General features: G+C 43.8%; 1 protein-coding gene across 8 annotated transcripts in view; it reads right to left on the bottom strand.

Annotated features, from left to right (window-relative positions):
• The window catches only part of CDKAL1 (CDKAL1 threonylcarbamoyladenosine tRNA methylthiotransferase), a 631,102-nt gene that overhangs the window by 119,307 nt on the left and 486,816 nt on the right, over positions 1–24,979 (bottom strand). The window lies entirely within an intron of this gene.

Raw genomic sequence — 24,979 nt, 5'->3', positions numbered from 1 at the left:
AATCATAGCCACTTGATGGCTTTGTGGTTCATTGTCACAGACCAGCGAGGAGACCTTTTCCTGGAGTTTTCAGAGTTGAAACAGTAATCATCCTCAGAAACTCTATTTTCAAACACATGAGATTAAACAGAAGAGACTACACTGAAGAAAAAAACTGAGATGCTTGGATTTCACTGTAATGCCAGCTGCTGTTACCCGGACCTGGACGCCTATGTGCGTCCAGTGAAACGGGACACCTTCCCCTGGTTTCCTAGTCACAGCTCAGGCCTCTGTGCGAGGCTGCCTTTGTTCTGTTCTGCTGTGTAGCCCAAGTGCCTCGCGTGGTATCTCACACGCAGCACTCGAAGCTGTTTGCTTATGGAATAAACGAATTCACCTGACTTAGACAGGCATATCTATAATGATGACATAAGCCTCATACTTGATGATGAAAAGAGAAGCCTCTTTTCCTGCTAATGAGATGGTTTTCTCCAGCTGAATCCACTACTTAAGGCTGGTCTCTACCTCATGCTCCCCTAAGTGTCTGTGACAGTGGGAGGGGGGCGGTGGGGTTCTCTTCTGGTCGACAGGAAGAAGCAGCTTGTTTTCTCGTATACTGAGACCTGTCCCCTCACCATAACCACCACGGGAAATTTTGCTTGTGGTTCTAGATCTTCCGTGCATGTATTTTCACATACAATTATTACTTTCAAAGAAAGGGGACCATTCTGTATACAGTCCCAAAACTGTTTTTTTCCAACTTCACAACTGATCCTTGCCAAACTTAAAAACCTGTATAACCAGATCTGCAATCCCTTACATGGGGTACTGAAATCCAAAACTTCTGCAATCGGAAATTTTTTTCAGCATTTTACTTCTATTTTTTCACAAAATGATCATCTTGGCACAAACATCTTTGCCAGCTTGACAGTGTGCACTTTTCTCAGAAACAATACATTGTACTGGTGCAGACGCAGAGTCAGAGAGCCCGGCATGCTGATCACCTTGATGGATAACGGCGAACGGCCTCCTCTCTCCAAACCCTACTCTGATTTGCCTTCCCAGCAAGAGTGAATGAGAGAAGGGACTGCCGCATAAGTTGGAGATTCTTCATTTCTCTTTCCCATATAAAGGTTAGGATATTTCTCAATTCACTGAGCAGATGAAACATCTTTAAAACAGAGATCGAACATCTTCCCAGGTGCCAATTACAGAACTGATTTCTTCTACGTCGTCGAGTTAGCCCACGACTGCATCTTGCAATGCTGGTGCGAGCGTGGTCTCCTGTCCTTACTACCAACCCCCTCTTGCTTCTGGCTCCCCTGTGCTGTTGCTAATCCAACTGCCAGGTAGCCAAGCGGCTTCTGTTTTCACTTGTGAATGGATCCTTGCCTGGTATTCAGGTTTCCTAGGGAAGTCTTGCTGCATTTCCTCCTTTTAAACTCCAGTGTCTGCCTGAGCACATCTGTCTCACCTCCCCAGTGCCAGGGATCCTAGCAGACCCTCCGGCCTTGGGCTCTCCGTGACCACTGGGAGCCACTTGGCTAAGCAGCTGAATCCCGCATTAGCTCGGATTTGCGATCAGAGTCATCTGTACGCCCTTGTTGCCCCGTAGACCAGTTTTTCTATCTCAGAACGATTCCAGCCGGCAGGGCTGCAAGTCCCTTGGCTTTGTTTCCACGTCACCCACTAAACATCACCCCTCCCTGCAGCCATCCCAAACCCCCACCTCCCTGTCCACCTCGGAAGTGGGCTTCTGACCATCCTGAAGCTGAAGCAACGTACGGCTTCTTTTCCCTCTGAGGACAGGCATGAGCCTGTGACTGACGGGGAACCGTCCCCTGACTCTCCAGGGGCCCCCAAATCTGTTCTGAACTAGTCACGGGCTCACCAAAGTTTTCCTTAGCTTGTGATTTTCTCTTTTATTTCCATGTACCCCCTTAGATGTATAAGGGTTCTTGGGTTATACTTCTATCAGAAGAAAAATGACGGATATGAACATTTCCTTTGGTAGAAGACTCACTATAAAACATGGGGTGAAATTTTTTCAGGAAGGAAATTATGCTAGGAAAGATAAAACACAGAGCATATCAATGTTCAGTTTAGGAGGTGTCTGAGAGACTGGTTTGTCCCAAAAAGGCTGAGCTACCTGCTTGAGTTGGCGGGTGGAAATGGAATATTCTGAGATTGTTTGGTGTGACATTTTCATGTGGTTTTGGTTTTATATCTCTGTTTTGACAGCTAAAACCTATACATGCTTTTTACTGTAAGCTACCTCAAATTATTTTGGGAAGTAAGTGGGGTATAAATGACAAATAAATAACACAATTCAGATGAGCACCAAAAAGAAGCCAGCCAGGGAAAACAATGCTCTTCTTTCTGACAACAATTTTAATATATACAAATATGGGGAAGTCTTGGCTGGGAATCCTGAAGGTTCTATGTGTTAGTCCGGTTAACTGGAAACTACAACTGTTTTTCCTGGGAAGTCAGAATCATACAGCTCAGTGGTATATGTTCAGGGATCCAGAATAGGGTTTGACAACGGGTGGTCCACAGGCCAATCTAGCCCTCCACCTGTTTTTGTAAGTAACATTTTACTGACACACAGCCACCAGCCACACGCATTTGTTTCTGTGTACCTATGACCGCTTCTGTGCTCGAACAGCAGAGTCGAGGGGTTCCCACACAGATCCTATGGCCCGTTAATCCTAAAGTATTTACTCTCTGGCCCTTTACAGAAAGAGCTAGCCATCCCAGATCTCAAATCGCTATCTCGGATCATGTCTACTTCTGGCAATAGTCCCCTGACCCCAAACCAAATGAACAACCAGCAAAAATCCTCTCTCCTTCCACTGCATGAAGACAGTGCAAGAACCAATCAGAACCTATACCCAAATGCATCAGAATGAACCTACCAGGCCAGAGATCCGTTAGCTGTCTTGCTACCAGGATTTTACTTTTGGGCATTCGATGTTCAGGCAGAGAATATTATGAGTTGGTTTGCAGAGCATGCGGACATAGATACGGCACTTTCAGAGCCTTCCGCATTCGCACTGTGAACCGTGCATGACAGAAATGCTGAGATTCTTTCCTAAATTTTAGTGCCAAAGCCAAGGAGAAGCTTTCATGTACAAGGGAATGGCTGTTACCGCCAGTGAGCCGGTCTCTCATAGGCAGACACTGCTAAGAGTCCTGGGCTACAAAACTTGTTGAGCCTTGCTATCAGCAGTTTTAACTGAAGCTAAAAGCCGAGCCAAAAATGGAATAATTAGATACTTTCCTATTGCATCATAGTGTGTGTCTATAAACTACCTCCCACTTTTTAGCCTGTTAAAACAAACATCTCAGTCATGCAACCACCTGTTAATTCTCTGAGTGTTTAAAAAGTAAACATGTTGAACAAGGTGTGTGATGAACTTGAAACGAGGGTGGCCAAGTACAGTAACTATGACAAACATCTCCCTTGGAGCTAGATGAGGGTCTTCGAGTCCATTTCCCTGTACTCACTGGGGTACAGGCCTCAGAGATGAGTCTGTGTGGGGAATACCTGGGTCTAGAAGATGAGGCAGTCTGAAAATCTGGTCAAACTTTGAGATTCTGGAGAATTTCCATCCCAGAGGTGTCTCCTAAACTGTTTTTATATTTCACACTCCGAGAACAGAAAACACTGATGACCCCTTTAAGACCCAAGTTTAAACTCCCTTTCAGACAAAACTAAAGGCCCCAGTGGAGCATTTTTAACAGTTCAGGTTTCCAGACAATGGAATCATTTCAATTTTTATCAAATGGATACAAGGAGTAAGATCTGAAACAGCATGCAATGAAAAATCTGAATTTTGAAGGTGAGGTTATATAATCAATTAAATCGTAACAATATCCACCAGTTTAACCCAAAAGAATCCAGTGCTTTCTGTGTCATTCTCTCTTGTAGATAATACAATATAAATGTTTCAGGACACTTTGTGGTAAGAAGCTGAAAGAGCAGGTTTGAGTTTCAATATACTAACTTCCTGTTTCCAGTTCCCCGTGTAAGGTGCTTGGAAGACACCGCTCTGGCCTAACAAGTAACAAGCAAACAGACTGAAAAACCAACTCTTTTTTGGATGCAGAAGGAAGGGAAAGACGGAAAACACTGATGCCCCCCAGGACTGGGGGAGACCACTAAGTCAATATGAGGAATGTGGCTTCTGGAGCATCTGAAGCATGGGCAAGAAAACTGGAATGGTAACAGAGGGATTGCTGGAGGCTCAGTGCAGACAACTCTGTTAAGAACTTCAGGACGGGGGGCACCTGGGTGGCTCAGTGGGTTAAGCCTCTGCCTTCGGCTCAGGTCGCAATCCCAGGGTCCTGATGGAGCCCCACATCGGGCTCTCTGCTCGGTGGGGAGCCTTGCTTCTCCCTCTCTATCTGCCTGCTTCTCTGCCTACTTCAGCCTACTTGTGATTTTTGTCTCTGTCAAATAAATAAATAAATAATCTTAAAAAGAAAAAAAAAAAAAGAACTTCAGGACGATACAGTCATGAGGCAGGAGTGGGTGGTCTATAATATCCTGAGATTTGCCTCCAAGAGCTCAACGAGGTTCTCATACTAAATATCAGAGGAAAACCCCCTGTGGCTGCAGGCACAGGAAGGGTAAGAAGAGGCACCTTGAAATACACCAGAGTACTCTGTTTTCAACAAGGCCTGCCCTCTGGGGGAAACTAGTTAAACAGGGTCTTATCTCCTGGGGTATTATCAGAGACTAGCTAACCTGACAAGGGCAATACCCAACTTCAGTCCACTAAGCCATCCTGTTTCACCCAAGGAGGGAGGAAAAACACTGAGAAAACCTGTTTATAGTCCAGAGGCAGAGTCACTAAAAGACTGAGATCTCATCATTGGACTCTAAGATGCTTCTCCTGTCCTTACACCTCACCATATTACTAAAGGCCTATTTGCACTGGTTCCTTTTACCCAGTACATCATGTCCAACTGTCAAGAACATTTACAAGACATACAAAAGTCAAAAACACAATTTGAAGAGACAGGCCAAGCTTCGGAACCAGACATGGCAGAATACTGGAATTTAGACTGGGAGTTAAAAATATGTTGAGGGTTCTAACGGATAACATAGACAGTATGCAAAAACAGATGAAAAATGTAAGCAGAGAGATGGAACCTCCCCAAACCCTAGAGATGAATACTACAGTGTAAATGAAGAATGCCTGTGATAGGCCAAGTTGCAGAGTGAACGTGGCTGAGAAAGGAATCTCTAAGACTGTAACAACAGAATCCTCAAAAACCAAAAAGATGAGAGAGCAAAAACAATTAAAAAAAAAATCCAAGGACTGTGGGACGCTACAAAAGGTATAAAATATGCATAATGGGGACATCAGAAGAAGAAGAAAAAAAAACACATGAAATAGTTGAAATAGTAATGACTAAGAATTTCTCCCAATGAATGTCATACATCAAACCACAGATCTAGGAAGCTCAGACAACACCAAGCACAATAAATGCCAAAGAAACCTATTCTTTGGTATATTATTTTCAAATTATAGTACATCAAAGATAAAAATTCCTGAAAGAAACCAAAGGGGGATGGAATTCCTTATCTATAGAGGAACAAAGATAAGAACCACATCTAATTTCCCAGAAACCACGCTGGCAAAAAGACAGAGAAATATTCAAAGTGTTGAGAAAAAAACCCACCAACTCAGAATTCTGTACCCTGCAAAATTAGCCTTCCAAAATGAATAGATAAAAAACTCCTCAGAGAAACAACTGAGGGAGTTTATTTCCAGCAGACCTTGTTTGCAAGCAATATTAAAAGAAGTTCTTTGGAGAGAAGGAAAATTATATAGGTCAGAAATCTGGATCAGAAGGAAGAGCACTGAATAAGTAGAGAAGAATAAACTGCAGGTAAAAGAAGTTTTATTTTTATTTTTCTTAATTGATCTAACAGGTAACAGCTTATTCAAAACAGTAACAGCAAAAATATATTCAATTATGCATATTTATGTATATGTGAAATGAATGACAATGACGCTAAGGGTTGGGGAAAGACATTAAGATAACTGTGTCATTGGGGCACCTGGTGGCTCTGGTCATGATCCCAGCATCCTGGGACTGAGCCCTGTATCGGGCTCCCTGCTTGGTAGGGAGTCTGCTTCTCTCTTCCTATACAACCCGCACCTCCTGTGCTGCCAGTTGTGTGCTCTCTCTCTCTCTCTAATAAATAAATCTTTAAAAAAAAAATTGTGTTAAGGTACTCCCACTACCCCTAAAGTTGAGTTGTTGCATGAGATTTTATTTTTTTATTTATTTTATTTTATTTTTTGCTTGGTTTGATTGGAACAGCATACTGCAAACTCTAGGGCAACTACTAACACAGGTTAGATATAAAGGTATAACTGATATGATAGGAAAAGAGAGTTTCAAGCCACTTATTTCTTCTTGCCCCCTTGTTGGCAGGGAGCCTGGAAAATGGCTAACCAATCGACTAGCAAATAGCAGTGGAAAGTAAGAGTGAAAAGATAAGAAGCCAAGACAACTCATTAAGTGGGCATGCAGGTTCTGAACAGGTTATCTTTGTGTCATGCAAGGGCCCTTAAGACAAGAAGGTAATCGATGATGGGAGTGGGATGTCTAGGAGGGTTAGGTTCTATACAAATTCCAAAAAGAGACCTGAATCAAAATTCTAGGAAATAAACACCAGGGAGCAAGAACTGGTCTGTTACTATTTGCCAGAGACAGGCATTTAGCAGGGAAGTCAGAGAGCCACGTTCTGAGGCAGAAGGGCCAACACAGCAAAGTGACAATGTAAAAACAAATGACTCAGGGCTTCAGGGGTCCTTGGTGAGACTAGTCAGGAACTAGGAGAACTGCATTGAGGACAGGGCTTAGCAAGAAGCACTGAGGCACTAAAGCCAAGGATAAGAAATGAAGTAGCCAGGAAACCTTAGAAGGTTAGTGTTAACTATCCAAACTGTGGTCTGACCATAAGGCAGGTCTGATGTTTGCCCTGGGATCTTGATTATACTTCCTGTAGGAGCAGGTTCCCAGTGTCAGGGGTGGGCGATGCTGAGCTTATTCAACTCAGCCTGTGATGTGACAGCATTTGGTTGAAAAGGGAAAATATCGGAGAGTTTAGTTTTTGATAAAAGCAGAATTATAGAACTGCGTCTATAGACAGTTGATGCCATTTATAAACTGCAGGAAAGCAGGCTGGGTGTAGGTGCCCAGAGGGAGGAAGGAAGTAGCTGTGTGAAAACAGAGAGATGCCTAAGTGGTTAGAGCACATACTGTAAGGAACGGGACAAATGATCCCATTTGTGGTCCAAAAAGCGCTTCCTTGTGGTGTTAGGGATGGAACAATCATGCGAGGCTAGAAGCTGAGTGTGAGAGGTTGTGGCCATGCTTTAGAGAAAAGGACAACATCCGATCCCAGATTCAGCTAGGGCGAGGAGAGGAGGTGGTTAGATCGACAAAAAGCAGAGGCAGGACAGATGGCGCTTGGCGACTCATTAGGTAAGGAGTACAGGACAGGGAAGAACAGTGGGGACTCTAAGATCTGGGGCTCGGATAACCAACAGGAGAGAAGTGTCCTGTATAAGGAATCCAGGCAAAAGTAAGTCTTGAGGGGGAGGAGGTTAGGGAGGGGAGTTCAGGATTGAAGGGAATGCGTTTGAGCGGCTGGCCATGAGGCACCAGGGAGATAACAAGAGGAAGTCAGATAAGGACAGGGTGCTGGAGCAGAGACAGGGCCACCGATGTGGGAGCATTGAGCCTGCTGGTCTAACTGAAAGCAGGAGAGGGGATGCGATCACAGGGCAAGCCTTCAGGACAAAGGAGGCAAGAAGACGAGAGAAGGTTGAGGTTAATACTCCAGCAAATCACAGCTCTCTGACCTTGGGCAAGCAATCCGCTCTGGACCTCCTTTGCCATATGAGGGAGGTGAATCAGGCCAGGGGTTCTCGAGCCTCATTGTGGTTGGAACCAATAAGGAACCTTTAGAGTATACCAGTGTTCTGGTGTGAATCCCCAGTGACGCTGAGCTAATGCGCATGGTGGGATGCAGACAAGGGTCTTACTGAGAAGCTCTTGGGTTTCCCAGTGTGTGGCCAAAGTGGAGAAGCACTGGCCAATACAGGATCCCGGAGGTTTCTCCCAGCCTCTGCCTTCCGGGTGGGATCCCCACTGTCCTTCAGCTTTCGCCGTTCAGGGCTCTGAATGCCATCAAGCATTTTAATTCTTAATCTCCATATTATGTCTGCAGCTTTGCCTTATTTTCCAGCCTCTTCCTTGACTTAAAAATGAACTCTGTGCAGGAATTCCTCTGGGGCACATTGGGGCTTTGGCTGCAGAGCACAGGCTACTGTTCTGTATTTAGTTCCCTACTTGGTGAGCGCTTCTGGAAAATTAATGGAGAGCTAACTGAATAGACTTGGACTTTATTTTGTTATCAATGTATAAAACACCAGAAACTTTGGGGCGCCTAGGTAGCTCAGTTGGTTAAGCAACTGCCTTCGGCTCAGGTCACGGTCCCGGAGTTCCGGGATCGAGTCCCGCATCAGGCTCCCAGCTCCATGGGGAGTCTGCTTCTCCCTCTGACCTTCTCGCCTCTCATACTCTCTCTCATTATCTCTCTCTCTCTCTCTCTCTCAATTAAATAAATAAATAAATAAATAAAAATCTTAAAAAAAAATCAGAAACTTAATTAAAAGCACTTGACATTATCAGCACTCAATCACAATCTCACTTTGATACTGGACATATTCGGCTGGTGTCCCTAAGAGGATAATAATCATTCAAGATCAAAGAAGAAAGAACAGGTCCTTGGCATCTAAAACAAGAAAAATCAAAATTCAGAAATGACTTAACAAAGAAATCAGTGATATGAAATACACTTACTATACCTCAAATACTCAGCAAAACAGACAAACTTCAAAATGTCACCTGCTTTTCCTTAGGAAGGCATACATGTAATACTTTTGTGTTTGGTGAGAAATGGTACTGTGAGGAGAGAAGGGAAAATAAAGAAAAATAGGTTGCTCTAAGTCTATATACATTTTCCACCTCTTCCGTCCTAGTAAGATCTGGAAGGTAATGGAAATGACCATAAAATGGTGCCAATTTGGACCGTATGCTTGAATTTCCTTCTCTGCCTCCAGTTACAGCAAAGTCAATGAAGGTTTCAGGTTCTTTAGTGTTTGGAATCTATGTTAGTTCCAAAGGGGCACACCGTGTAAGCATGTGTCAGAGGACATGAAAAACAGAATTCTCAGAGTGGATGTTAGCAAAGAGGCGAGTGACTGCTCACCCACTGTTAATGGTATTCAAAAAACCCCAACCAGGCAAACGTGGAAATGTACCACTGATCTCTGGCTTTACGGTTTCTAAAATAACCTTAGTGGAACTGTAGGTACAGTGATCAGTGCATCGTTTTCATTGTGGGTGTGCTAGAGGCACAGGGACACCGTTTGTCCTGGAGGTCCTTGACTGAGCTACCAATGCTGGAGGAAAGTATAAACAGGGAACTCTGCATTAATTCAGCTGATAATATAAAGCGTTAAGTAGTCATATCTTCTTATATCAAGTTCACCTTATTTTCTAAAGAGAACATTTGTTTGCAAGGCAAGGTCATTCTTGGGTGACAAAGGCACGACCCAGCACCGGAGAAAGGAAGGAGACAGGACTATTCTCCCCTGGGAGGTGTTGCCAAATGAGTAGCCATTACAAGCAGTTAGAAGAGAAACAGCCTTTCAGCATAAAACAAATCCCTGTAAAGTTAGAAAGACAAAGTCAAAGGGTACTAAGCACTACCTACCACACAATGGTTCATTCAAAGTTCCTTTGTACAGGAACTCTGGGGCTCAAGGTAGCTGACAAGAATGGGAGCTGCTATAAATACCAACTCAGTATCACTTATCCTCACTCTGACCTTCGAACTGACCACAAAAGAGAGCTAATTTTACTTCTTATCTGGATTACTGTAGTACTACTTTCTTTCCTGGCCTCTCTGGGTCCACGTTTCACTGTCCAAATCAAGAGCTGATGGAAAATTCAGCTGACCACTGATTTTTGTACAGTCTGTGATTTGTTTTTACAATTTTAAGTAGCTGGGAAAGAAAAGAAAAAAAAAAAAAAACCTCCAAAGAACAAGCGTACTGGTGACAGGTGAAAATGACATGAAATTCAATCCCAACTAACCCTTAGGGAACACGGTCAACCACTCAAGCATTGTCTATGGCTGCTTCTGTGCTCGGTGGCACGGGAGAAGGGCTATGTCAGAAACCATGCGACCTGTAGGACTGCCTGGCCCTTTACAGACAGCTTACAAACACTTGCTCAAAATCACTGGTGTCTGGGGGCACCTGGGTGGCTCAGTGGGTTAAGCCACTGCCTTCAGCTCAGGTCATGATCTCAGGGTCCTGGGATGGAGCCCCGCATCCGGCTCTCTGCTCAGCAGGGAGCCTGCTTCCCTCTCTCTCTCTCTCTGCCTGCCTCTGCCTACTTGTGATCTCTGTCTGTCCACTAAATAAGTAAAATCTTAAAAAAAAAAAAAATCACTGGTGTCTGACCCCAGCTGCACAGTGGAAATGCCTGTGGATCGAAATAATACGGATGTCTGGGTCCCCTTGCCATGTATTCTGATGGAACCGATCTTACTGGGGATCTAAGTAGTCTGACAAAGCAAAGCAAATAGGTTTTAATCTAATTCCTATTAAATGTTCTTTCACATAATTTTAGTATTGGTACACCAATTCATAGGTATAAAGATTACCCCCATGTGAAAAGGTTTCCCTGTTATTTTTAAAATTTAAAGCATTCCTTTAACAAATGACAAGATCACTTCTCTTACAAGGATACTTTAGAAGAACTAGCAGTTACGGTGTTGAAACTCTGGGAGCTCCTCCCACTGTCACAACTCAGCAACAAATTGGTTTCCCTGAACTACACTATATTTTTTTCTTCAGAGTTTTACTAGGTTCTAAGTTATCTGAAATTAGGGAGAGGCTGGGGACAAATGGTTTTATTTAACTCTTTCCTACCTGCTTAATAATGTCTGGTACCTGTAAATTATTTTAAGTAGGGACAAACCGTATAGTCAAACAAAAAGCAAAAATAGGAAGCCTGATTAGAGGTGTGACTCGGGGAGGGTAATATTTTACAGGTGTCTCTAACACACACAAGGTGGGTTTATCTAACGAGTGCCCTGGAGGTCTCTGCACTTCTGTATTATCATCAAATGTCTCTCTTCTTTTTATTTGCAGGGAGGTGGTAACGGGCCTTTACTAACATTCCCCACGGACGGACACACCTGGGAGTCCGACATCACGAAATACAGAGTTGGGCCGTCCGGGTCTGCACGAACTCTATTAACGTGCTGAGCCTCATATCAGCTTCCAGAAGCTAATCCACAAAGCTCCCAGGGGGGAAATGATGAAAAAAGAATGAAGGAAACGAAATTTCTCTGACCTACAGATAAGCTGCTACCCAGTTCTAAAAACTGATCAAGACCAATGCATCTTCTTCGTGACCCCGCATAACCCCTGGCGTCACCCCATTGGAAGAGAAGGCTGACAGCTGTTCTGGGCCAGTTACTGCTGCATCTCCAGATAAGCCCACAACTCGTTTTGATTATGATTCCACGACTGGGAGCTGGCGGGTCAGACACGCCATCGTAGGGCCAATGACTCGCCTACTTTCTACATCTAATTTAGCACCTACTGTAAAAAAAATCATTTCTATCAGCGATAGCTACTACCGATCTCTCTCTCTGCCCCATCACACTGGTAAGAGTCTAAAATTCATTTCAGGGGTGGCTGAGCTTTTTGACCTGTCTCCTCCTTCAGTTCTGTGTCAAAAATGGACTGATTTTTGTTCCCTATATTAAACATACACATTTTCCTTTTTTTTTTTTTAAATCTTTGGCCTTTATGATCACAGAGCCTGTATGTGATGACCAGCAGACAATTTAATATACAGTTCCATCTGCTCCCTTCTCGCGTCCTCACACCATTTCAGAAACTGGGGACTCTTATTCTATCCCATGGAGCAAGGTTACTGCATAGATAGCTGGGGGGTGAACATTTCTGAGACTGGCACCATGCCCACAGGAGAGAAGGGTACAGGTATGCATGCGCGGGGCCGGTGCTGGGGCAGGGATGTTGGCTGAGGCCTTAGGGAATGAGGACAAGGGCAAGGCAGAGGAACGTGAAGTATGAGGTTTCCCTCGAGCCCATTTCAACACCCCAAACAACCCTTGTTATTTATAATCCATGTTGTGTAACAGCTTTCATGAAATTAACCTACAATTAGGTTTTCACACAAACAGGGAAAAGCTGCCCGGACAATGGAGGTACCAAATGACTGGCCTGACCATTTTAAGTCACGAGAAAACAGGCGGAACGGGGTGCTGGGGCTCTGTCCACCACCAAGGCTCTGGGGGCGGCGGGGAGTGAGGGGTTAAAGCAGTGCCCTCCGGTCAGCCCAGCCGGGCTCTCCAGCCTTAGGCAGCCGCGTGTCCACCACCTGAGCACACCCTCGGGGTATACGCAAGCCTGTTCACTCAGCCTCAGGTACCACCCCTGGCCCTGCCCCAGTCCCTGTCTTCCCCCTCTTCAGAGACGGAGAGCTAAGCAGTGAAAGGGCCCACCATCTACCTATTGCATGTATCCTATGCTTTCTGCTCTTTCATTAGGAGAGGATCCTAACAGGGTTTTCTGTTGTTTTTTCTTTTCTTTTTTTTTTTTTTTTTTAAAGATCTTATTTATTTGAGAGAGAGAACAAAAGCGAGAGAGATTGGGGGAGGGAGAAGCAGACTCTCCACTGAGTGGAGAGCCCGATGCAGGGCTCGATCCCAGGATCCTGACATCATGACCTGAGCCCATAGGCAGCTGCTTAACCGACCGAGCCACCCAGATGCCCCTGCTGCTGTTTTTAAGAAAGGCCAATAGGCTTAGCACACACGCATGTTTGGGCTACAAAAGGACAACAGTACCTTGGAAAAAACTCAATCAACTACCGGGCCGTGAGGGTTAGAGAGGAGTTCTGCTTAAAGTAGCTTTCATCAGTTCCAAAGTCTAAACAGTTTTTAGACATTTATAGAGTCCTTTCTATTTTCCGAGTGCTCCCAACTGTATTTTAACGACAGGCACTCATGTATTCAAAGATTTCCTGAATGTCTGCTCCGTGCATTTGGATCGGCAATTAACCCCCCTCCTTCAACCGGTGCCTGGATCTGCTGGCTTTCTCCATCACAGGAGCCAAGCACCGTAAACTCCTTCCTTTTGTGTTTTATCTCAGAGCATTGTTGGACGCTCTCAGGCTATTAATGTGGCGATGTTGCTCTATGTCCTTGTTCAAGCCAGCATCTTCCTTGCTCTCCGTACTCATGTGTACCTACAGCCCACCTCCGGGTTGGAGAGCATGGCTGGGTGTTTGTCTTGGGGTCCTTTGGGTGTTTATGTCGCTCGGTTTCAGTAACTCCATTAATCCTAACCAGCCCCCCCCGCCCCCCCGGCTGAATAGGCATTTGCTTATTTTTTTAGTTGTTTCCTAGAATCAGGGACGCGTGTAAATATTCTAAAAGGGTCAACCTGCTCAACAGTTCCCAGCTTCCCTTGCCCCTCTCTGCTTCCTTAGAAACCACTCCCCTTCGGCTCTTTCAGTTTATTCTTTTGGTATTTGTCACCATATGGCTAAATACTGTGTCTTCATGGGGATTCTGAATTGTTTAGGACTAGATACTCTCCGCCGGCTTTCCCGTAAGCAGATGGCCTTCCCTTCCCACCCCATCACCCCGTTCCCCACCTCCACTTCCCAATACAGCTACATCAGAGACATGCCATTCAGCTCTCTAATAGCTATGATGACATGTCCTTTCCTGTATATTTTATTTTCTTGGGAGTTAAGTAAAAAAAAAAAAACAACTCATTTTCTATTTGTTTTGCCTATGTGCGTATCACTAATTCAACTTCAAATTCTCCTCCACATACCTAAATCACTCCTCAAGAATGTAATTCCTTCCCACTAAATGTTTATCCTTTTCATTTTCTTGAAGAAGTTTCTCCCAGCGCTTTGCAGCCTGCTTTGACTTAGTCCGGCTGCTCCGGAGCTCCGATGAATGGCTCCGTTCACCGTCATCCTGGAGACTCTGTTCTCTCTGCATCGCGTTCCGTTTCCTTTCTCTGACATCTTCCTGCTGAGCGTCCTCTCCTGTTCTGATGAAGTTTCCTGAGCAGGGAATGTGCTGACTGATGCTTTGGTGGGATATTAAATCCCAAGATGGAAAGCACTTTTTTCTTTTTCTTCTTTTCCCCCCAGAATCGAGAAGGCATCACTCATTTGTCAATCGCATACTGTTAAGACATTTGAAGCTGTTCTGATTCCTGGTCCTTCGAATGTAGCTCTCTCGTCTTCAAGTGCGTTTATTTCTTCTTGTCCATGATGCTGGATCTAGGGTGACCGCTTTCAGTCCGGCCCGTCATGTCCCTCATTCATAGGAAATGCCCTTGAATTAGTTCATCGACAGCTTCTCCCTTCCCTGGCCACTCTTCCTGGATTCCCACTGTTTGCGTGTCGGGCTCGCGGGCTCTGGGCCTTGGCTTCCCCTTCCTCCTCTGTTTTCGACCTCACTTCTTTTTGTCCTGTTTGCTGGAGATTTCCTCTACTCTATCTCATGACCTCCTCTGAATCTTTAAATTTTCCTAGTACGTTTTTAGTCTCTAAGTATTGCTTCTATTCTTTTTTTTTTTTTCACATGTCCTGATCTTGTGCTGTGAATACATTACCTTTTCGCATTCATCTGAAAATGTCAAAGATACATACTTTTCTAAACTTTTCTTCTCCCTGAGGAGTCCTGTTTCTCCCCCCCACCCCCTTCCTACTCCTCTGTTTTGGTCCTGTCCTTCTTATTAGTTGGTGGCTTTGCTCAGACATCTGCAGATCCCTGACTGGGGGGCTCCGTCAGTTAGGTACCTGACTCTTGGGTTTCAGCTCAGGTCCTGATCTCAAGGTTGGGGGACTAAGCGCCATGCTGGGCTCGGTGCTCAGTGCTCAGTCTACTGGAGATTCTCTCTCCCTCTGCTCTTGCCCCCGCTCGTGCTCTCTTGCTCTAATCAATTGGTCAAACAATAATTTTTTAGGAAGGGGGGGGTAAGGACAGTTACAGATTAAACTGCTTCTCTCCCCAAATTCCTATGATGAAGCCCTAACTCTCAAAGGGATATATAGGGCCTTTGGGGAAGTAATTAATTAATTAATTAATTAGAGCATGCAATTCGATCTCAGGGTGGTGAGTTCAAGCCCCACATTATGAGTGTAAAAGCCAACTTAAAAAAAAAAAAAAAGAGGAGGAGGTAATTAAAGGTAATGAGGTCGTAAGAGCGGGGCCTTAAATCCAGGAAGAGACCCCTGAGACCTTTCGCTCCCTCTATGCACTCAGGAGAGGAAAGGCCAGGATAGACACAGCAAAAAGGAGGCCATCCATAAGGCAGGAAGGAGGGTCTCACCAGAAACCAACCCTGCCAGCATCTTGATCTTGGATCTTCACACTCCAGAATGGTGAGAAATGCATTCTGGTGTGTAAGCCACCAAGTCCATGATATTTTGTTTCAGCCGCCCCTGGAGATGAACGCAGGGACTAAAACACTGGCTGAAGGTTCTGAGCTGATGGCTGGGCTTGTCAGAATGAGCCTTACTATGGAGGGACAGGGCTGGACTGTTTAATTCCGGGATGTCTGATGCCAACAGCTTTCCAGTGTCGGACTGGTCAGGTTTCCCGAAGAAACTCTTCCAAGTCCTTGCTGGGAGAAAAAGGCGTGCTTGAGTGCCAGCATCCGAGCTGCACAAAGGAACAAGGAGGGCCTGTGACCTCCTCGTACACACGGACCGGACCTTGCCCTCAACTGTGCCTGGCAGCTTCCTGTCCAAGGACCTTCTATATTCCTGGAGTTAATTTTGTGTGTCAATTTGATTTCACCAGAGAGTCCCCAGACATTTGGCCAAATAGGTGTATCTGTGAGCACGTTTCTGAATGAGATTAACATTTAAGCTGGTAGACTGAGTAAGGCAGATGGTGCTCCCTAATGGGAGTGAGTCGCATCTCATCTGCTCAAGGTTTGGACAGAAAAAAAGGCTGAGTAAGGAGAAGTCCTCCTGAGGGACGGACTGGGCTGGGCACAGGTCTTTTCTGACCTCTGGACTCGAACTGCACCCCTGGCTCTTTTTGGGCCTCCAGGTGTTAGCTCTAGCTGTCACTTACCACCACGGGCTCCCCTGGGGGTCAGGCCTGCGGACGTGGGAATGACACGTCGGCTCTCCTAGGTCCCCAACTTGCTGACGGCAGATCCTGGGCCTTCTCGCACCTCCTTTTCTCCCCGTGGGTGCGCGCGTGTGCGTGTGTGTGCGCGCGTGTGCGTGTGTGCACGCACACATACACATCCTACTGGTGGTCCTCTTTCTGTGAAGAGCTCTGGCACACTGCCCCTTCAGAGAACAAGCCTCCAGTTCTCTGTCAGGGAGGGGGAGAGGCTATTGCCTGGAAGCCTCAGCTGGGGAGGTGATGGAGAAATGTATGTGCTTCGTACATGGTTTTGGAACAATTTTCCTTATTTTAGTCCCTGCCCTTTTTGACTTGTTCTCCTTCCAGCAGTGCAAGGATTCTGGGGCATATACATTAGGCTGCTTCTCAGTTTAGGTTTTGGCTTTTCTGTGCTGCCGGGCTAGTGTTTAGGGTTCCCTAGGGGACTGCGGCTAGCTGTCGACCGTCCATCTATTTTCTTGCTACCACAATGTTGTTTCCTCTCCTGTTTCCTTTAGCCTTGTGGGTTAATAATATGTGTAATGAAAGCCTCTGCACTGTAGTTTTAGAAGAATTTGGAAGAGAATGAAATTTCATCTATCTAGAACTTTCTTTTCAAACCTGAAGCCAAACTTATTCTTGGACAAACTGTCAGTATTCTTTAAAAAAAAAAAAAAAACCAAAAAACCTCTTAATTCACTTCACATATTATGCATCTGGAATTTATAAGTTTCTCTTTCAAAAGAATCAATTTCAAGAACAAAGTAAACGATGATCTAATGTTAGAACAACTGACATTAAATGTGAAGAAGTTTGGGATAACACTAGAAGTTATTCTTACGTATTCTTTTATGCACCTTTCTGAGACAGACAGCCACACACACACAGCATCCCTGGGTTCTGGAGGCTCAGTAAGAGTAAATAATCCCATAACCTGGGGCAAAAAGGCACCTTTGAAAGTGGCATTTACAACTCTTTTTTGTTTATTTCCCCCACATACAACAGATTCTGTGTTTTCTGAAGACTATGTTCAAAGACAGAAGGAACTGTGTTCTAGCTATGACAAAGTGTTAAAGTTGGGCCTTTCCTTTTGGCCCACTGGGAACTTACAGTCAGGCATAACCTACAGCCTTACCATGCTGCCCTTTGCAGGGCATATAGTAATCACTAAATAAACATCATCTCCTATTATCAACATGCAAGCTTCTTTGTTAGTCTTCTGGTGACCATAACTCTGTAATAGTTCAATAATATCTTACTGCAAGCAAAGATTTAATACACGTCTACTCAGCCACAGTTACAAAGATGGGAGCCTTGTAAACTTTCTTCATAAATGACCAGATGTGTGTCTCGATGAAGTCAAGGAACAACGACATGTTGTGGAGCAACACCTGAAAACATCATCAAATTGTTGTTTTCTAACCAATGCTTCAGTTCATATGGAAATCTCCATTACAGTTGGTTGTTTCTATATGTTTTCAAATTTTCAAAAGCAAAAACTAACTCCAGCATCCTCCGATCTCACCTTCCAGAATTAGAATTGCCTTTACGGCTTATTCTATTCCACGTACCTCACTCTGGCTTACAAAGTCGGACCTGCTCTGACCTTTGTTCATCGAGCCTTCCTGCATGTGTCCCTTCCCACAGGTGTCCCTCCCTCCCCTATAAGACTTGAGCCATGATGTCTTCCCTTTGGTTTCTCCATGCTCATCCGTTCTGAAGGTCTCTGTGTGAAAGCCACAGCTGGCTCCTGGTTCGGATCAGAGTTCACACACCACCTCTACATAGAGGTAGGTCTCTGCTGACCAACACAATAAGTCTCCCCAGTCTTTATTTATTATATTCATCTATTAATTTGCAACATAACCTCTGGTATTTTGCTGATTTTTGTTTGTTTGCTGTTTTCCTCCCTGGCTAGAATATACGCTTCCTGGGAAAAGAGTCCTTGCCGATGTTGCCCAGCACTGAGGAGTCAGGTGTACCAGAGAACTCAATAAATATCTGCTGAGTGCACGGGGGAGAAAAAATCATAAAGGCAGTCCTCCTGATTATATACACTTGGCAAAAACCTTTAAATCTGCATTTAAAAAATATGGGAGACAATTAAGTTTTCATGTCCTTATGTACAGTTTCTTGGGTCCTTTCTATCAGGCTCGGCAAGTCTCTGACATGGGGCCTACTGAAGAATACTGGGCCCGGAAACACAGTTTTTAAGGTAATGAAATTTTATTTTATCTAGTAACCAGGAAGTAAAAGCTTATTTTTACATTTTATTTTTGGTTCATTTTTTAAACTGTTAATATTCCGGGCCAAGATGAAAAGAGTACTAACCACTGATGATTTTAACAATTAAACAGGTATTAAAAACAAGACAACGGGCCCCAAACAGAGTTGTTTACGATAGGCCCAACATTGCCAAACCAAGATATAATTACAGTTCTGGTGCCAGAAATGTACTCTGAAGCCAGTCCATCAGGAATCACTTGATCAGCACCGATTAGGTCATCTGCCCGGTAAGACTCTTGTAATACACATAACCCCCACTCCTGCTCCCTCTGCCTCTAAATCTCTTGTTTTGTACAGCTCCTCAGAGCGCCTTTCCATCTGCTGGATTGGATGTTGCTGCCCCATTCATGAACTATCGGCTAAAGCCATTAAGATCTTTAAAATTTACGCAGGTGAATTTCGTTTTTTTAACACGTTTTGTATGTGTGTGTGTGTGTTTTTTTTTTTTTACACATAATTTGTATGTGTTTTGCAGATACAGACACATATACCCTATTTTTGCTTTCTCCTCCTGCCCCCATTAGTTTTGCTGGTGAATAGGTCTCTCTCAATCTCTCCTTTTTCAGGCAATCTCTACACCCAACTTGGGGTTCAAACTCTTGACCCCGAGGTCAAGAGTAGCATGCTCTACTGACTAAGCCAGCCATACACCCCTTTAATTGTTTTCTTAAACTGAAGACATTAATGCCATATAATTGGTTCTTAACCTTCTGTGGGATAAAGATCCCTTTAAGAATCTGATGAAAACCAATGAATCCCTCCGTAGGGGGTAAATACATATAGACTCTTAGACTGTTCTACACAACTTCAGTTTCCAGACCCTCAGAAGCCTTTGGGCACAGTAACCGAGGCCAAGAAACTCCTGTGTGGTTTTTAATTCCCTCTAGAATCTCCTCAAGGCATAGGGATTTTAGAATATTCATCTTACCACCTGCTAAGCTCAGAATGCCAGCTTATCTTTTTTGTTTTCTATTTTTAAAAAATCAAGAAAAGTAAACGCTACACCTTTACCTCCCGGAAACACAAAATACTGTAAAGCTCTGTGGTAATGGTTTCGTGCCCACAGATGACAAGGCAGGGGTGTCACTTAACACTCTTTACATCATGCTGATTTGCAATACTCTTAGTAACACAGTTTCAATTCAAAGACAGAAACAGTGTTGTGGAGCCAAGTATTAATAAAAGCAATTAGTAAAATTTAAATGCAGCTCTTAACTTTTAAACATATGGCGCCCTATAACTTTGTTTTTAACTTGGTGGTTTGGAATTGGGCCATACTTTTCCATTATAAATGGTGGTTATACTGCAAAGGAAACAGTCAACAAAACTAAAAGACAACCGACAGAAAGGGAGAAGATATTCATAAATGACATCAGATAGAGGGCTAGTATCCAAAATCCATAAAGAACTTATCAAACTTAACCCCAAAAGACAAATAATCCAACCAAGAAATGGGCAGAAGACATGAACAGACATTTCTGCAAAGATGACATCCAAAAGGCCAACAGACACATGAAAAAATGCTCAATATCACTCAGCATCAGGGAAACACAAATCAAAACCACAGTGAGATACCACCTCACACCAGTCAGAATGGCTAAAAGAAACAAGTCAGGAAATGACAGGTGTTGGTGAGGATGCAGAGAAAGGGGAACCCTCCTACGCTGTTGGTGGGAATGTAAGCTGGTGCAGCCACTCAGGAAAACAGCATGGAGGTTGCTCAAAAAGTTGAAAATAGAGCTACCCTATGACCTAGCAATTGCAATACTGGGTATTTATCCTAAAGATACAAATGTAGGTGTCCGAAGGGGCACGTGCACCTCAATGTTTATAGCAGCAATGTCCACAATAGCCCAACTATGGAACGAGACCAGATGTCCACCGACAGATGAATGGATAAAGAAGATGTGGTATATATACACAATGGAACACTATGCAGCCACGAAAAGTGAAATCTTGCTATTTGCAACGATGTGGATGGAACAAGAAGTTATTATGCTAAGCGAAATAAGTCAATCAGAGAAAGACAATTATCATATAACCTCACTGATATGAGGAATTTGAGAAACAAGATAGAGGATCATAGGGAAAGGGAGGGAAAAACGAAACAAGGCAAAACCAGAGAGGGAGACAAACCATAAGAGACTCTTAATCTAAGGAAACAAACTGGAGGTTCCTGGGGTTGGGGGGAGGGATAGGGTGGCTGGGTGATGGACACTGGAGAGGGTATGTGCTATGGGGGTGCTGTGAACTGTGTAAGACTGATGATTGACAGATCTAATAAATAATATGTTACATGTTAATTTAAAAAAATTAAAGAAAAAAGAAAAAGAAAAAACAGTCTGTGTGACTAGGAACGAATTTAAAATGGAAAAAAAAATGGTGATTATCTTCTGGTAGACCTTTCAAGCTGGCAAAACCCAAAACAATAACACAACAATGAACAGTCCAGACAAGTATTAGACCTGCAGAGCATTTGCCTTGGTTCAGCTGTACTTAAGTGCAGCTTACAGCCTACTTCTGGGAGTGTTCTTCCAGTATCAGGCCACACTGGACTAATCTCAGCGTGCTCGGTCTCCCTCTTTAAAAGGCAGTTACACAAGCACATCCTTTGGGGTCTGAAGCTCCATTTTCGGAGGTTTCTCAAAGTTTCAGTTACAACCCACATGTAGTCCATCTCCCTTACAGGAGTTTCAATAAAAAACTGTTTCCCCCACGTCATTCTCTTTCCAGTGATGCTTGGCATCACTCACTTGGTCTTTGATAGAGTACCAGGCAAGTAACTTGGCCATAATTTCATGCAGTTTATACTGTTTTGCTTTGTGAGAACTAAATGCCAAGAAGGAAGACTCCACAAGACCTACTGAAGGATAAGCAGACAGATAGGGTCACATTAAAGAACTCTAGGAGATAATTAGCAGGAGAGTCGGTAGGCCACAGGAAACCACCCTAATCAGTGCTTGGTTCATCAGTGTTTTGTTTCCTGAAAAATATATATATTTTTTGGACCATGACATCTAGATCTAACGAACTGGTTAAGAATTGAAGATGAGGGACTATGACGGCTTTTAACATCTAAGATCCTCAAAATTTTCATTCTGTGTTTCTCCTATTTTCAAGTCAGATTAACCAAAAGGTCAAAGTGTGAAAGAAATTTGGGCACAGCAAGGGAGAGCTTACACCCTGGATCTCACTTGAAGCTGGTCTTGGGGTGAAAGACAACATGGCAATTAGAGGAGAGGCAAAGGGAGCAGGTTAGAGACGAGAGACAATGCCAGAGCTTGGCCCTCAGCATGGACAGATACCCCGTAGACAGCCAGAACGATACCAGTGTCGGCCTACGCCCCCCCCTCCCTGTCCATTCATCCATTTTGCCCTTGGCATGGAGGAAGCACTGGGCCATTGCTTTCCCTCACCAAGCCTCAGGGAGAAGATTCCTACATCTTTAAAGCAGCCTTACTGGTTAACGTATTTTGCCTTTAAATGTATAAGATTTTGGCTCTAACATTCTGTATTTAAAATAGAAAATCAAGGATTCTGTATTTTAATCAAGTCTCTTAGAGCTTTACTTTAGGCCCTGTTTTTCCTTCTCCCTGGCCACGAAATTATAGACAACGTGGTTAGGAAGCAGAGGACAGAGCCAGAATTGCTTGATTTAAAATCACAACTCCATCACGATCTGTGGAACTCTGAACAAGTTCCTTTTATTCTCCGTGCCTCAGTTTCCTCAAATGTAAAATGGAGGATGGGAACAGTCATTCCCCAGGTTACTGTGAGGATGAAAGGCATCGGTATTTGTGAATCACCAAGACTGCCTGGACTACCCAAGGGGCAAACTACCAGCATCGTCCAGCTCACAGGTCAGAGGGATTCTTCCTTCAAAGCCTCTCTAGTTCCTTCTTCCTACCTATTCTTAGGTCCACCACCAACCTCTTTGACCTCACAGCAACACTATTTCCTCAGCTGCTCCATTCCCGCCTCAGCCTTTCTCCATTTTGATGCACCCTACATGTGGTTTCTAATTTCATTTCCTCCAACACTACTGAAATCGGGCCACTCCTCTGCTTAAACACAGTGGCTGTTGCCTGTGGACTACAGGTGATGGCCTTCTGATGGCTCAGCTTGAGATCATTAGCTAAGAACATTCTCAAGGGCTAGCAAGGTTGTGTGTGATCAGAGAGGCAAAATCCCCTTGACGGGTCCCAAAACACTTCCCAAAAGGATCCTTCTCATTTTTCATGCCAAACCTTGCATTCTAGAAGGACTAAATTTCTCATCATTTTCCAGAAACACCTGGTGCCTCACTCTTGGTACCTCACCTTAAAAGTTCCTTTTCTCCTGCCAGTGACTTTGATCATTTCACTCGTAAGGCTGAGAGTTTTAACTGCCCTTTGGATCATTATAGTCATCAAGACATACTGCCTTGTATCATCACCCTTTATGCCATCCTCTTCCTCCTCCTTTCTGGATTATATGCTGCTTGAGACGAAGGAACCACCTAGAAAGGCAGCATGCCATTAATATGGGCAGCAGCACCCAGCCCAGCCCCTTGGTGTAGAAGTTTATTTGACATTAGGTAAATTAATTCGTGTTATCCCAACTGCATTTCTCACCATAATTTTTAATAAAATATCAGTAGTTCTGATTGCCAAAGTGATCAAGAAACTTAAACCATTCCCCCAAAGCCATGTTTTGGGTCATGATGGTCAATGGGACAGCTGTGGTCACTGTTCAAGCGTGAGGAGTGCTGCAGAGAACCTGCTTCCCACTTCCCATCTGCCCTTGCACCACTATGGCTGCTAACAGAAGATAAAATCAAATTAAATTTTTTCACAGTGGTCTTTACGTTCTTTACTAGGATAGGATTTCAGGTACCTGACACATTATTCATTTGGGTAACCTCTGTACAACTTTGGAGAACACACTGATTTTCATTTTAATAGCGTTTGAGTGATTCTGGGTTAACTCGGTAAGAAGAATGAAGAGTTCTGTTCTCTGGGGCCCTCAATGTTAAGAATTAGTATCAAGTTAGTTGGTTAAAGGGCTGTCAGTTACTGCTTTGGATTAACTCTGTATGGCCCTAGTAATACGATTCACATGTTTTTGTGCTTGATTACAGAACCCACTGGAATTTACCTGTAGAATCTTTCCTTTACCTTTTCCATTTGATTGTCCTAACAAAACACGTTCAAAGAACCCAGAAAGTGGCTGGAGAGGATACTCTGTGATTTCCTAGATAACACAGGAAAGGCAGTAAGGGATATAGCAAACATGGAAAGTATTTTCTGATTCCAACAGAATGTCTTTGACACTCAGTAGTATCCAGAGAGAGAGCTGCTGGGTTGCCATCATAGCATTTCGAGAGTAATATTTCACTCATCGCCTATGAATTCCTAAAAATTAAAGACACGTCATCCATTAATTTTTCTAGCTCCTCTTGACTCACCCAAGTTTTGATCCGTGCAGTTTTTGAGGATAAAAACTCTGTATGTACTGTCTGCTGTGCAAATATACAGATACTGCAAAGAAATAAATTTCCACCTTTCCAAGTTTACTCTTCCCAACATGTCACTGCACCCTCAGCCTGAAGCATCTCACTTAAAAAGAGAATAGTCTAACCATTAAAAACTGTTAGAAATAATTCCAAGATTTAAAATGAATGAAAACGAAGGAATGAAAAGTCTTTCAGACAATGTTACTGTGGAGGCCTGTCCATTTTAAGACAGAAAGTGTGAACTCCACTAAGATTTCCGAGGTCTTGGGGCCTACCCCTTTCCTTCTTCCATGATTCCATCACACACTTGGGGTTAAATATTCTTACCTCAAAATGGGTAACTACAGAGTGGAGAGGCCAGACGATACCTTAACCAAGTGATCAAAGTTAGCAGCACCAATAGGGATGAAAGGACCCCAGGCGCCTCCAGATGTGACGTTCTGAGAAGACCAGAATATCATTCACTTAAACAGTAATCTAATCACAAGAGAAATGAAACCCAAATTGAGGGACATTCTATCAAATACCTGGCCAGTATTCTTAAAAAGTGTTAATAAATCATGAAAGATTAAAAAAAAAAAAAAAGCTGAGGAAGTGTCTAGGTTCAAGAAGACCTAGAGATGTGAAAACTAAGTTAAGACCCTATCCTGAACTGAATCCTAGACCAGAAAATTAGAGCTCAGAGGATGTTGCTAGGACTCTTGAAAGACTGGAATATAAACTGTCGGCTAAAGTCCTGTACCCACATTGAAATTCCTCAGTTAGAAAACGATATCGTGATTATGGAAGATTCTCATTTTCTTAGGAAACACTCACTGAATCTGAAGCAGTAAAGGGGCATGGTATCTGTAATCTACTCTGAAATTGTTCAGGGAAAAATGTCAGCCAGTCTGTCTGTGTATCTATCTAGCCAACGATAGGGGGAAAGC

Source organism: Mustela nivalis (genome assembly GCF_964662115.1).
Source record: "Mustela nivalis genome assembly, chromosome: 5".
NCBI classification, from domain to species: Eukaryota; Metazoa; Chordata; class Mammalia; order Carnivora; family Mustelidae; genus Mustela; species Mustela nivalis.
This window is presented reverse-complemented; position numbering and strand designations above follow the sequence as displayed.